We start from the raw sequence: 14,125 nt of genomic DNA, 5'->3' as shown, positions 1-14,125 counted from the left end.
TTCATTCTCCCAAGTAGGATTTTACGGATTTTCGGGAAGATATTTTTCTCAATACTACAGAGTATCCATTTCTTGTCGCAAACGATTCAGGTTAAAATATTTACTCGATTTTGAGAAACAGAAATGCGCTTGGTAAAAGAGATTTTTTTTGTTGAAAAATCGAAACAATAAAGCAATATGAAAATAAGTGAAATAGAGTGAAGAAATATAATAAAGTGAAATATTTTTTAAGCGACGATAGGTAACGATAAAATTTTATAAAACTACATGAAAAGAAAGAGAGAGAGAGAGTATGAGATAAAATCCTCAGTCGATAGACAGTTGAACGAAATTAGGGAAGGTTCTAGTGTTAGTTGATGATGATGGTGGTGTATGTGTGTGTGTGTGTGTGTGTGTGTGTGTGTGTATCAAAATCAGTTTATATATCCATTAAAATAAGAATAATATAAAATAAATTTGTTTAAAAATAACATATTTTCATTAATGTACTTAAAATATTAAACGATTTCGATCTGATATTTTATTAGATGTAAATTTTCAATTGAAACTCATCGTTAAGCAGGAACAAATTGGTTAAAACAAATGTATCTTAATTTAAACAATCGTAATATAGTAGAATACATTAAAGTATTATATGTATCTTAAAATATTGTTAATTAATCGAAAGAAAAGGAATATTTTAGTGTAAAAGCACGAAATATAAATTCAATCAACGTTTTTCTTCGAAATCCACCGTTGAACTGGATCATTATCATCTATGAAAATTTCTTTTATTGATTATTTACTTATATATGACTTTTAGAAGAATAAATTCTATTTATTATGAATATTATTTCCATTATACACATATATTTAATATGTTAAATAAAACTCGCTCGTACCGAAAGGGTTAATTATTATCTGTTTCTTCCTATTTGACTTTTTTTTTCCCATTCCAAGTCTCTACTTTTTGTATAAGGCTCTTTTTTTTTTTTAATCAAACCAATAGGTAGATACTAGCAATAAAAATATTCAGTACAAGAACGTTTTACTAACGAAATTGTAATCTACCGAAACGAATTGAATTTTCATATTCCCTTTTTCCTATCATTTTTCTTCTATCCTTCTTTCTGCCTTACTTTTTTTTTTAATTTTTCTTTCTTTTCGTCTTTCATAAGAAACGAAGCTTTTTATATATATTACGAGTATCTACGTATCTGCATCCTAACTGCAAACTGAAAATGATAGCGTTGGAAAAACCGAAGAAAGAAAAAAAGAGAAAAAGAAAGAGAGAAAGAGAGAGACATTTCTCTCAAGGGTGAAATTTAAAACACTACGTGCCAACGAACGAGTCTTGCCGCATATAAATTTATTATTTATCGCTCGAAACTTTATTGGATTTAAAAAGAGAGCTAGAGAGAGAGAGAGAGAGAGAATGAGAAAGAAAGAAAGATAGGGTGAAATAAAATAAAGAGAAAGTACTGAAGCAATAGAATGTCGAAAGAGTTACTGAATGAAAGCTAAGTAGAGAAAGACCGTGTTTGGTCAGACGGTATAGTCACCAATACATACATACATATATGTATCTATGTATATGTACCATTACCCCGTTCTGTCACTTCTGTTTTTTTTTTATTTTGTGATATATGTATAACCGTCGAAACGACGACGGCCAGAGACCGGTCTAATAAAGTAACGAAGAAATCTATTATAAGATATCACTGAACTATCTGCTTTCTATCTTTCTCTCTCTCTCTTTCTTTCTCTCTCTCTCTTTTACGATATATACACGTATAAATATATATCACTTGGTATCAAATTATTTATAGAATTACTAATACACATATATCACTTTCAATATGCTCTTAAAAATCATTTTTACCAGACTAAATATATATATATATATTTAAGATAATATAACGATAATGATAATGATTATTATTATTATTATTATTAACGAGATACTTTAACGACGCGTCACGTATATTTTTATCATCGTCGTCGTTGTCGTGCGTCAATCATCCTTGAACATATTTTCAAATTTTATTTTTACATAAACGTTTTTTTTTTTCTTTCTCTTCTTCTATCCTATGTCATACTAATATATTATATGAATATGATAGAAGTATCTAAATTTTTCTTCGAAGATGGATACAAAAAATCGATTCTATATAATCCTATAACTATGTTCGAAAGTGTATCGTAAAATGGACAAGGGCTATAATCTTCCTAATGTTTTCACATACCGCTCGTTGTGTTTTAAGTTTGTATCATACGTTGGAACGTTCTAATAATCGTATTTCTATGTTATGAGGGTTGCAATAATAATTTGCCAAGGTTACGTACTCGTAACGACGTTAAGTACAACGATAAAAGCTTCTACGATGGTTGCTATTAATAGTATCAAATTTTCTTTGTTAACTTGCGAATGTACTCTTATTTCCTCCCTCCTCTCTCACTCTCTTTCTATTTCTCTCTCTTTCTTTCTCTCTCTCTCTCTGTCGCTCTGTCTGTCTATTTTGTTATTCTTCTATTTTTCTCTATTTATCCATCCATCTTTCTTTCACTAATACACTTTATATTTTAATAATAACAAAAAGATTATCTCTCTGTTATCTCGAGAATCCACTTATATTTTTTCATCTCAATTTGTAACTATTTATCTATCTATTTTTCATTTACTCGCAATCTTATCCTTTAACCGCTCTACTCTTGTTTTTTTTTTCTTGATAATTATCGAAATATTTATTTATTTTTTTTGCTTTTACTTGCAATTCTTTTCTATTTTTTACCAATACCTTAATAATTTAATAATTAAATAAATAAAAATATTTATCATTAAATAAAATAAAATAAAATAAAATAAAAAGTATTATGTTTTAGTTGTATAACGAATTTTGAAACATGAGTCAGAAATAAGCGGGAAGGGTATTGATAAAGTAACCGATATGGTAACGATGGCAATTTGAATATCACTTTTATCGCAGCGTCAACATCGACCAAATCATTATAGCTAATTGCAAATTTGGTAATTACTACGAATATTATTAATGCCGAGTTTGTTAATATTATAAATCAAAAAGCGTACATACGCATGCACGTACGTATTTAATAAGCAAGTTTCAATCGTTTTTTCTCTTTTTTGTATTAGTGTTTTATAATCAATATTTCTGGATTTATTTAATTCTCTCTTTCTCTCTCTTTCTCTTTTCATTTTTTCTTCTGCGTTTTATTATTTATGTAGGATATCGGCAAACAACGATAATCGATTACTCTCGAATGTTTCGTTATAAACAACTGCATGAAAGAAAAAGAAGAGAAAAAATAGTCATCATGTTTCTTCATAATAAGAAAATTGAAAAAATAAGTCTTAATAGTTTATAGATAAATAATTAGAAAGAAAAATATATATCCCAATTATACTATTTTTTTACACGATTTTAATTTAACATGATTTACCAAAAATTCTAAGAAGAAAAATTTTCTTTTACTTCATCTGACATGAGTTAAATAAACAAATATTTTTCGATAGATGAAATATATATTTTCACACGTATTCTTTTGGCACGTATCTATCGTACAAAAATAAAATTAGATATATACGAGAGAAAATATTATCTTCCTCGAGTATTTTAACCAGGAGAAAAATCATTCGATATCTCGCTTTGGTAAAATAAAAACTTAAATATTTCTAATAGATTGATGGAATAGTATGAGGAGAAAAATAGGAGGAAATATTGATTTGTACGCGGTCGTCTACGTTCTCTTCTTCGATTAATTAAGTGTAAAGGCCGCTTCACACTCGAGCGCAACGCGGTGAACCTCGATCGAGAGGTTCGAGAGAAAACCACTTCGATATATAATACGATATAATCACAAAGTAACTGTGAGTGTTCTCCTAAGGTGAATAAAAGAAGACACAGAAAGAAAAAGAGAGACAGAGAGAGAAGCAGAGAGAGACAGAGAGAGAGAGAGATAATCTGATAGACAAAGTGAGGTGAAAAAAAAGAGAGAGGGAAAGAGAGGGAGATAAATAAATAATAGAGAAAAAGAGAGACAGACTATAAATAGATTGAAAGAGAAAAAAAAAAGAGGAAAAAAAGGGCGAATGATCTCTCGTGTTCCTTTTTGTTTTGTCACGAGGTCCGCTTTAACTTTGGGATCAAAAAAAAAAGAAATCCATGAGTGGCATACACGGGTTCTCGTTAGCTTCGAAAACCGAAAAACGCGTCGCACGGTGAAAAAATTAAAGAGAGAGAGAGAGAGAGAAAAAGAGAGAAAAACTTTTCATCTGGTCTATGCTACCGTACTCGTTCCCTGAATCAGTAGCCTTGCTAGCTTCCTGTCTCTCTCTCTCTCTCTCTCTCTCTCTTTCTCCTGTTGGTAGTATATATAGTATATGTCGAGGTAGTAGGCTGATGGATGGATGAATGTGTGCGTTAATGGGCGACGTTCGTTCTTTCGCACGGGTACAAAACGTGTACCACTTCGCAGTGTCGAGTGTTTACCCAGGCTTAGAAGGACCTAGGACTTAGGTAGTAGGTAAGTATATACACACAGAGAGAAGGAGAGAGGTTGGTAGTAGGTTGAGTAAAATCAATGCATGCTGAGACATTCAGACATTGCTGAAAGAGAGAGGAAGAAAACTAATCCAAAAAATAAAATGAAAATGAGAAAATATAAAATGTTGGGGCTTATCTTTAATAAACAAATTAATAAGAGGATTGAATGATGATCGAACAAAGAAAAGAATTTGTCATCTATGAAAAGGATGAAAGACAAAAAAAAAGGGAGGATCCACGTAAGAATCTCTTTGTGAAAGGAAGTGGAAAACACCCCGACGTGAGAGCCAGCTGACTTGTTGTGCTGTGTCCCGTTGTGTTATACTCTGTTCTGCTGTGTTCTGCTGTGCTCTGCTGTTCAGAAGGGTGTCGTTCTGACACACTGCTCCACATTCCAGCGCCACGCCAGCAACAAGCCCCTATCCTCCCTTACTTACCAACCCCTCGTGGCAAACCCCGTACCAACCCCAACTCGCCCACGCGCCTCATCCCTCTTTTCTTCTTTACCCTCAATACCCGTTTCCTTGCTTCTACCCTTTACCTCCATGTAACTTTCTTGTCTCCTCGACATTCTCACGCTTCAAATATTTTATACTTACAGTAATAATAACACGGGCTCTCTATCTTATTTTTCTATGTTTATTTAACATTGATCAATTTATTTATATTTCAATTTTTATTATTGTTTTCAATTGATTTTCGTAAATGCAATTGTGTGATTATATTAACTTGTTCATTACATTTATTTCTTTTCATTTGATCGATATTTTTATTAATTAATAGTAAATATTTTGTAAAATAAATGCTCGGTATTGCGTACGTATATATTTTGTTCGGTATAACTTTAATTAAATGTCGGTATTAAATCGAATTCTATCCGTAAAATATTGTAAATAATATATATCATAATGATTATCAATCATTTTTTGGAAATATTAAATATTACAAATTGTATTAATAGAATCGTAAAATATTTTTATTATCTAATCTAATCATTTAACATTATTTTCTTTAATAAACTCGTCGTGAAATTTTATTTTCTCATAACAATTTTCTAACATCTAAATGTAAATGTTATTGTTAAATTTTAATTGAAAATAATATCAAGGTAAGCATTTGGATGATTAGATCGACGTATTAATTTTCTAATAAAGTCTTACGAGAACCTTTAAGGTGTTTAATTTAACGATAATACTAGGAAGAATAAAATGAAAGAGTGTTAAGAAGAAAACAATGAGAATACGACTTTCAGCTGATTGCTCCTTAATTAGACGCATAAAATCGATTGTACCTAATGAGCAATTAATTAGCGTTAGGATGGAGTGGACGCATCGTAAAATCCACGAACGACTATGGTACCTACTCGTAGAATTTCATTGGCTAGACGATACGATAAGAACCTTTACGATCTCCTACTATTTCTACCAAAAGGATTCCAGACGCGAAAGGTTACGATCAAACAATCCATTTCGTCTTCCCGACCGACCAACATCTGCTGCTCGTCTTTCCAACGTCTCTTTTTATACGTCTCGTTAAATTCTACGATAATAGCTCGAACACAACGTCGAAATTTTCGTTTACAGAGATACATAATTCGGACGCGAAAAAAAAAAGAACAAACGGAAGAAAATAAATGATTACAATGGGGATTATTAAATTGAAGAAAAAAAAAGAAAAAATAAACAAGAAAAATCGAAAGAAAACGAAAAGAAAGAAGGAATTTTACGATTGCTATATAATGTAAATCATGAAAATCTATTTTTTTTATAGGATGATTTTAAAATTAGCCAAAAAAACGAGCGACGGGGGGAAGGTAGTTAACGGAGGGCAGGGGAGGGGAGGGTGTTAGCTTTTCATAGCCAGCATCTCTCTCTCTCTCTCTCTCTCTCTTTCTCTCTCTCTCTCTCCATTGATATGCTCGTAAATAGAGACGCTCGTAAATGTGAGATCGATATCAGTACGGCACGTTTAACACTAAAGGTGAGCTACAACGCAATCGGCGAACGATAGATGTACGTACGTGTATATCCAAGTAGGTAGATAGGTATATAGATAAATATATATTTAGATGTGTGTGTGTGTGTGTGTGTGCGTGCGCGTGTGTGCAGTATACTTCGTAAACGTACGATTGCTGGTTGCAGTTTCGAGAATCTAAATCAATCCGATTTTCAACGATCGTATCTAAGTCTGGATATATATATATATATACATCTCTCTCTCTCACCCTCTTTATCTATTTATCCTCTAATTCCGAAGGTTGTGTTTATGCGTGGATTTGTAAGCCAGTTCGATATCAAATGACTGCTAGACGATTGTTAAACACAAATCCAGCAGTTTACTATTACGAGCAACGATATATTTTCATTTTATATTACGAATAAAATCGAATATTTGATTACAATTAACATTATTATTTATTAGTAGAATTCGGAGAAATATTGATAACAACGTTCGTGTTATTTTATCTTACGAATAATATCGAAAATTTGATTATAATTAACATTATTGTTTATTGGTATTATTCGGAAAAATAAACAACAATGTTGTTTTAATCGGAAACAATATTTTTTAATAATCAATTACGTTTACTAGAACTTTTGATGTTGTAAAACCTTACAATAACTATCTAAGCCGATTAGAAATCAAATGAAATTATTGATGCTTATTCATGTATGCATTGAAACTAGAATTCACTTTAACAACCTACGCGTTAAACATTGAATTATTTCTAAAGTCAAAGATATGTGTTTATATTCGAACATTGAATTAACGATTAAATATTATTCTGCTTGATTGCACGCTTTGATATTGAACTTTGAAAAAATAATTGTTAAAACTTCAATGAGCAAATACATGAAGAGAGAGAGAGAGAGAGAGAAAGGGAGATAGAAAGAGAGCTCGGAATGAATGCATTTTGATAGAATCAATAATTGCAAAGATGTCGAAGAATATCTAAAGATTAAAATAGAAAAGGGAGAAAGAATAAAGAAAACTCGGCATATGCGGGTGAAAAATAATAGTCACCGTTAATAGAAAAAAATAACAAGAAGAATATACAAATATATATATATACAAATACTTGTTTACATGTGTGTGTGTGTGTGTGTGTGTGTGTAAATTTGAAATTTCAGACATTGCCGTATTTGCCGTTGCTCGTTAATCTAAACAGGAATAAGAGACACGAACGCACGCAGACATCGTTGATATAGTGGATGGAAAATTGTTATGCTAGTCTGAGTATAGCTATAGGTAAATTCGCTACTTGACAAGGATTAAGTCAGGCGTGGCTCGAGTGCTTTCTCAAGTGTTCGAGCCTCTTCCAGGATTCGATCTGCCTTCCTTCTCCTCAGTCTTGCTTCTCAACTTCCTCCTCCTCCTACAGTTCCTCCTCCACCTCTTCCACCTCCTCCCACTCATCCGTGTCTCTTTTGCCGACACAACGATGAGAAGGGAAGCAAATGGAGCTACTAGGTGAAAGCAACAAAGAAAGAGAGAGAGAGAGAGAGAGAGAGAGAGAGAGAAAGAGATGGGGTCGATGGAAGAAAGGAAGAGAAGAGAAGAGGGCTGGTTGGTATCCTTATTGGGTCAACCGTTATATGCACATCGACGTTTAAGAGGCCACCACAGATATCGAAGCAACCTTGGCTATTCGTCGAATCACAAGAGCGCTTACCGCTCGTAGATAAACACTTGGGGTAGCTACCGGTTTTCAATGTAGCCGCTACCATCGATTCTCCTCACCCTTGTCGCCGACAACATCCTCTGACAGTGTCTCTACATATATACGTTCCTCGATCTTTATACGTGTGTGTGTGTGTGTGTGTATGTGTGTTTGTATGTACCTGTGTGTACGTATGTGTACGTATGTATACACGTTTTTGCGAGTGGGTAGATACATGTATCCTATCTAGATTTATGTATACACAGATATACAGTATACGTGTAATGAATGTATGTGTGGTATGTGTGTAAATCCACGTACATGAATCTATGTATATGTTAACGCGAGTGGGTGGTATATAAGCTTAGAACTATAGTTGTGTAAGTTTAAGATAGATCCCGAAAGAGGAGAGGAAAGGAGGGAAAATTCTAGTATGCAACTACTAAGGAGGGTACTTCCTTCGTTTCGAAACGTTCCAAGCTCAATCGGCGTAGTACCGTAGTCGATATCGAGACCCTTTCGTATTACTCGATAGATAAACGTGCACCGGAAACATCGTCGATTCGATTCGATGTCCTTCTTCTCTGTTAAACTTTATCTCTTTCCTTCTTTTTTCTTACTTTCTTTTCTTACAGTTTAGTATTACCAATACAACAATCGCTATTGGAGGAAACGTAATCATGAGTTTTCTTTTATTTTGTTTTGTTTTTAGTTCCTTTTTCTTAGTCTTCTTCTTCTTACTCGAAGAAACAAATCCAGTTAAAGGGTATCCTTACTTAACGAATCTCCCACGTTTTTTCTCCCCCTTTTTATCATTTCCTTTTACTCAATGTAATTTCAAAAACAAGAATCTTGAATTTTAAATCACAATGGGTAATCGATGCTTTTTCGAAAATAATGTTTCTCCAAGTATTTTTATTCATTGAATTGTGAATTTATTGCTCATTCTTAATAAATTTTACATTCACAATACTTTATTTTGTATGTTATTTCATTGAACTTCTTTTTTACAATATAGAGAAAAAGATAATATAATAAATCATCTGTGAATCTTATTTTTCTCTGAATAAAATAGAAGAAAATAAAAATAAAAAGTATAATATTGCGCACGTATAATTACTAAAGAAATAAAAAATTTTTAATGAGACGGAATAAATATTTTTAAATAGAAATTAATTAGACGTTTTATCTTTAAAACGTGTGGTTTCCTTTTCCGATAGAAGAAACGAGATATACATATACATATATACATATACACAGATAGACAGGAAGCACGTTGTGTTACTGTGATACTATATGCAGTATAAGCGTACATAACCCGTAAGTGTATCTGCATAACCCGTACTATATCATCATGATCCATGCCTTGTACACTATACGAGAACCATATTAGCCTTTATCTCCAGGACACCCGATTGCAAACTCATAGACATAGACATAGAGAGAAAGAGAGAGAGAAAGAAAGAAAGAAATAAAGAGAAAGAAAGAGATTGGAAGCAACTCCAAAAAGTATCGCACGGCAGATGTTACTTCCTCGTAATACCACCAACGCGAAAGAGGCAATTTGCTACACACGTACACGTGCCAGTAGCAAAGTTTACAGTAGCGTGACTAGAAAGACAAAATCGAAGGCTATCTTAGGGAATAAACTGAAGGAACTGAAGTAAAGTGAGAGTGTAAATGAAATAGAAAAAAAATAGAAGAACAGATAGAGAAATAGAGAAAGAGAGAGTTTAAAGGGCTTCGGTGGTGAATGTATTCAGAGTTTTCACTCTACGAATACTTTACTTTAATCGTAGAACATTGAGGGTGGGGGAGACTGTAAGTACTTGTAACTGTAGTAAAAAGAAGGAGGAACTTATTTCTATACTCCATTGTCTTCTTCTTCTTCTTCTTCTTTTTCTCTTTCTATCTCTCTCTTTCTCTCTCTCTCTCTCTCTCTATGTAACTTTGATTCCATTTGCAACCATTCTAACATCAAAAAAAATCTAAAGTTGCAACTGTTTCAAAATTTCAATTATCAATTTCAATTATCACATTTATTACATGATATAGAACTAGTCAAGAATCGTTGAACTCGTCATCTTCAAAACTAATTCTAACTAATCGAAAAATTTGTAAGAAACAATGAAGAAATAATCGGTTTCGGTGTATTATTTGACATAAAACGACACGTTGAAGTAATCAATAAGAAATATCGTTGATAAAACTGAGACATGTAATAGATAAAAGGAAAGTTGAATTTGTTTTGTTTGTTAAATGATACCTTGTCGCAAATTCTTGTTACAGAAGTGGATATAATAAAAGGTTTCTACGAAATTTATTGTATATGTCTATGTTTTTTCGTACAAAGCAATCGGTGTTAACTGTTGAGGAGAAAAAGAAACAAAAAACGAGAAAGAAAGAAAGAAATAAATAAAGAGAAAGATATACACACATATAAACGAATGTTTTCGAATGATCCCCTAAAAAGTGCGTATACGGACGCCTTGTTACTTAAGGGACTAATTCGATTACCGGATCACCCATCCAAGTAACAAACCAACCAGCTAACACAACCAAGGTCTTCGTTTACGAAGATCCCTCTTTTACGATCGGTCCCATCAAGGTTCTCACGGCCACTTGCCTATTTACTGCAAATCCGTCCAACGAGCTACTTGGAAACCTGAACTCTCGACGATCTTTTCCTAGCCTCTTTTTTCCTTTTCTTATATTATATTGGGGGTCATCATCGTATTATGTATAGAAATTTCATAAATATCGATTTTACTTAACAATTTATTTTTTTTGCTTAATTATATAATAATCAAATTATTTACGTTTTTATCAATTAAGTAAAAAAGAAGAGAAAGAAAGAGAGAGAGAGAGGGTTTGAAATTTTGCAGGGTTAATGCGAGGACCTATTTTAATAGAATATTCTTTTTATAAAATTTTCCACACGATTATGTTAGTTTTGTATAAAATCATTGAATGTACAAATAATCGAGACAGGTTTTAAATAATGACTGTTGTCTGATTTCTATTTACATTTAAAATATTTTCTTTATAATGCTAAATCTTTTGTTATAATTTTCAACAAAATGAAGGGATATATTTCTATAAAATTCCTTAAGTAATTATCTTCATTACATTTAATCAAGCCAAAGGAAAACAAATGTTGTCAATAAAACAAAAAATTTTCTCTAACACGGTTAATAATTTGACGATAGATTTTATGTTAAAGGTAATCTCATTAGAATTTCAATCATTTAGAAAATATATATATTTTGCATAAAGTTTCTTAATATTTTAACATAATTTCATTTCATTCAGAAAGTTATATTTCTAACGAATTAAAATCTTGTATGTGAAATATTTCACTGGATTAGGTTCTAGCTATGTAATAGCTAATCGTGGAATGTTTTAGGTCGTGTGGAAGGTTTTAACTTCTTGGCCCTTAGTCACGTAAAAAAGAGGAGAAGGAGGAGGAGGAGGAAGAGGAGGAGGAGGAGGAGGAGGAAAAAGAGAAAGTATAGAGACTTTGCTTTATATGGCTGACTGTCGTTTCTATAACTGAATAAGCTTCGTAATAACGGCCACCGACTAGATTTCTAGCAGGGAGTCACTTACTCGTTCGCTTGGGATTGTTGGACAGGTAATTAGAGGAGCAACGCGTCGCCTGTGGGCCTAATTATAAAAGGTATCTTTCCCCCCTCCTCCCATTCCAACTTTCCCCCTCTGCAAAAACCCTCTCTCTTTTCTTCTCTTACCATTTCTTCTTAGCCGTTCATCAGCCAACCTCATCGTTTGTTCTCTTTCTTCTTCCCTCTACCAACTTCTATTATAACAGGAAGCTTGATTCCAAGCACCGACAAAGCGTACAACTTCAACATAAACAAATAAAAAAGAACAAAAAAAAAAAAAAATTCGTGCTTTTTTAATATAATATAAGAAAAGAATATAATCTTCTGAGATATTCGTTTATATTAGAAAACTAAGAAATAAATATCAAAGAAATATTGATCCCTTTAATAATGCTGAATTTTGATCTAATTTCAACAGAAATCGTAAATAATGATAAAATAGAAAACTTGTTTGTTTGTTCGTTTCTTTAAACAAAATAATAATGATCAATTCGATCTTAAAAATTGAAATTAAATATTTTTTATCTTTCTCATCTTTCATTGCATTTCTCTTTGGGAATATTGCAAATAATACAGTTAGGAAACAAGTCGGTTATCTAGGTGATCCTATATAATATAAGGACATTAATAAATTGATATCGAGATTTGTCGGATTGGGCTATAGCAGGTTGCAGCTTAATTTTGAAATATTAATCCTGAGGGGAGTTACGGATAAAGAAGAAGAGTGGAAAGCACGATGCAGATGGTCCCACGATGGAAACTCGTGAAACCGAATTACAAGTATGGCCGACGTGTCACTATGACCGATTATGACGTATGAATATCATGCTCTACTAAATATAATATAATAGCGTATGGTATTTGCCACGTCAACAAAAACTAACGAAAATTAACAACGAGAATTGCAGAAACTTGTTTTCACCTGGTGATTACGAAAATACTTGTTAAATCATAATTTAGTTTTTACATTTTGAAATTATAATAATATTTCGTAATTTGGTGTTTGAAAATTTATCGACGAATTATTTTATCTACGATAATCAACATTTTGTTTTAATGTAAATTTATTTATTTTTGTTTTACTATAATAAGAAAAGATAATTCTTTTACGTAATGCAAACATATTTTTAAAACTTCGATCATTTTCGTAATCGTCCGATTCAATTCTTTAAAGAAAAAAATATTACAATTATTTACGTTATCGGATCTCTTATATCGACACGTTACTTTTACGTAAGTAAAATGATATTTAAAATAATTGTACGATATTTTATACTCTAGATACGAGTAACGGTAAAATAAATAAGCAAGTTCGTTTTAAATCCTCGTTCTTTTTTTTCTCGTTTTCTTTTTTGTCTTTTTTTTTCTTTTATTTCTTCTTCTCTTCATGATACTAGTTTAAACAAAGAGTTTATCTTATTCTGATTTAACCATTCGGGATATATTTTCTCGTATTTTATTTACATATATATCTTTATACATATAGGAAACTCAAGAAAATTCTATCTATCATTCTCCTGTTTTGATCGGTTATCTACTATTATCGAATTTACATGAAATTGACTGACTCGCTTTGATCATTTCAAGTCTCAGCAAGGAGAATATGCCGAAGAGATAAGCTTGCATTCAATGTTGGCGGAACAGGGGATGGGGGAGAGTAAAGAAAGAGGACTAGTAAAGAATAACGAATAATTGTGGTTTAGTTTTCGATGAATTTGAGACCATATCGAGCTCTTTCAAAAGAAAAATAAAACTATATCATATACTTAGATATTTCGAAGAAATTTTTCTCAGTTACAATTGGAATAAAAAAAAAAACAAAGAAAAAACTAATCGCAATCTTGATATATATCTGGTTTCCACTAAAGTATGTATATATATAAAGTATTTGAAAAGAAGGTATGAAGTTAGAAATTCCATTCGTGGTTTTCCACGATGAAGGAAAAAGAAAGTAACATTGGTTTCGTCAAAGAATCCAATTTCATCGGGTTAGATGTCACGTGTGTCGCGCGCCAGAAATAATCTCGAATTCTGAATCGAATGAGGACTTTTCTATGAGATTTACACGATTTGAAAAATATTTAGGTGGCATTTTTCGTTGAATATTTACAATTGATTATAAAAGAAATATATCTTTGCTTATACGAATACATGATTTTTACACCTTAAATCTATGAGCACAGATAAATGACTGACTATTACTACTTAATTTTCTGTCCATTATTGACTGTTACTACTTAACATTTCTGACAATCTATGTCTGACTGTTAATATTTCAATTTCTGACCATACTCACTACT

General features: G+C 31.9%; 1 protein-coding gene across 1 annotated transcript in view; it reads right to left on the bottom strand.

Moving 5' to 3' along the window:
• The window catches only part of LOC122518943 (acetylcholine receptor subunit alpha-type acr-16), a 249,106-nt gene that overhangs the window by 222,171 nt on the left and 12,810 nt on the right, over positions 1–14,125 (bottom strand). The gene's annotated exons all lie outside the window — the stretch shown is intronic.

The sequence above is a fragment of the Polistes fuscatus genome, unplaced genomic scaffold (assembly GCF_010416935.1).
Source record: "Polistes fuscatus isolate 324 unplaced genomic scaffold, CU_Pfus_HIC Scaffold1, whole genome shotgun sequence".
In the NCBI taxonomy this organism is placed as follows: Eukaryota; Metazoa; Arthropoda; class Insecta; order Hymenoptera; family Vespidae; genus Polistes; species Polistes fuscatus.
The sequence above is the reverse complement of the archived record's forward strand: the minus strand, read 5'-3'. Positions and strand labels throughout refer to the sequence as shown.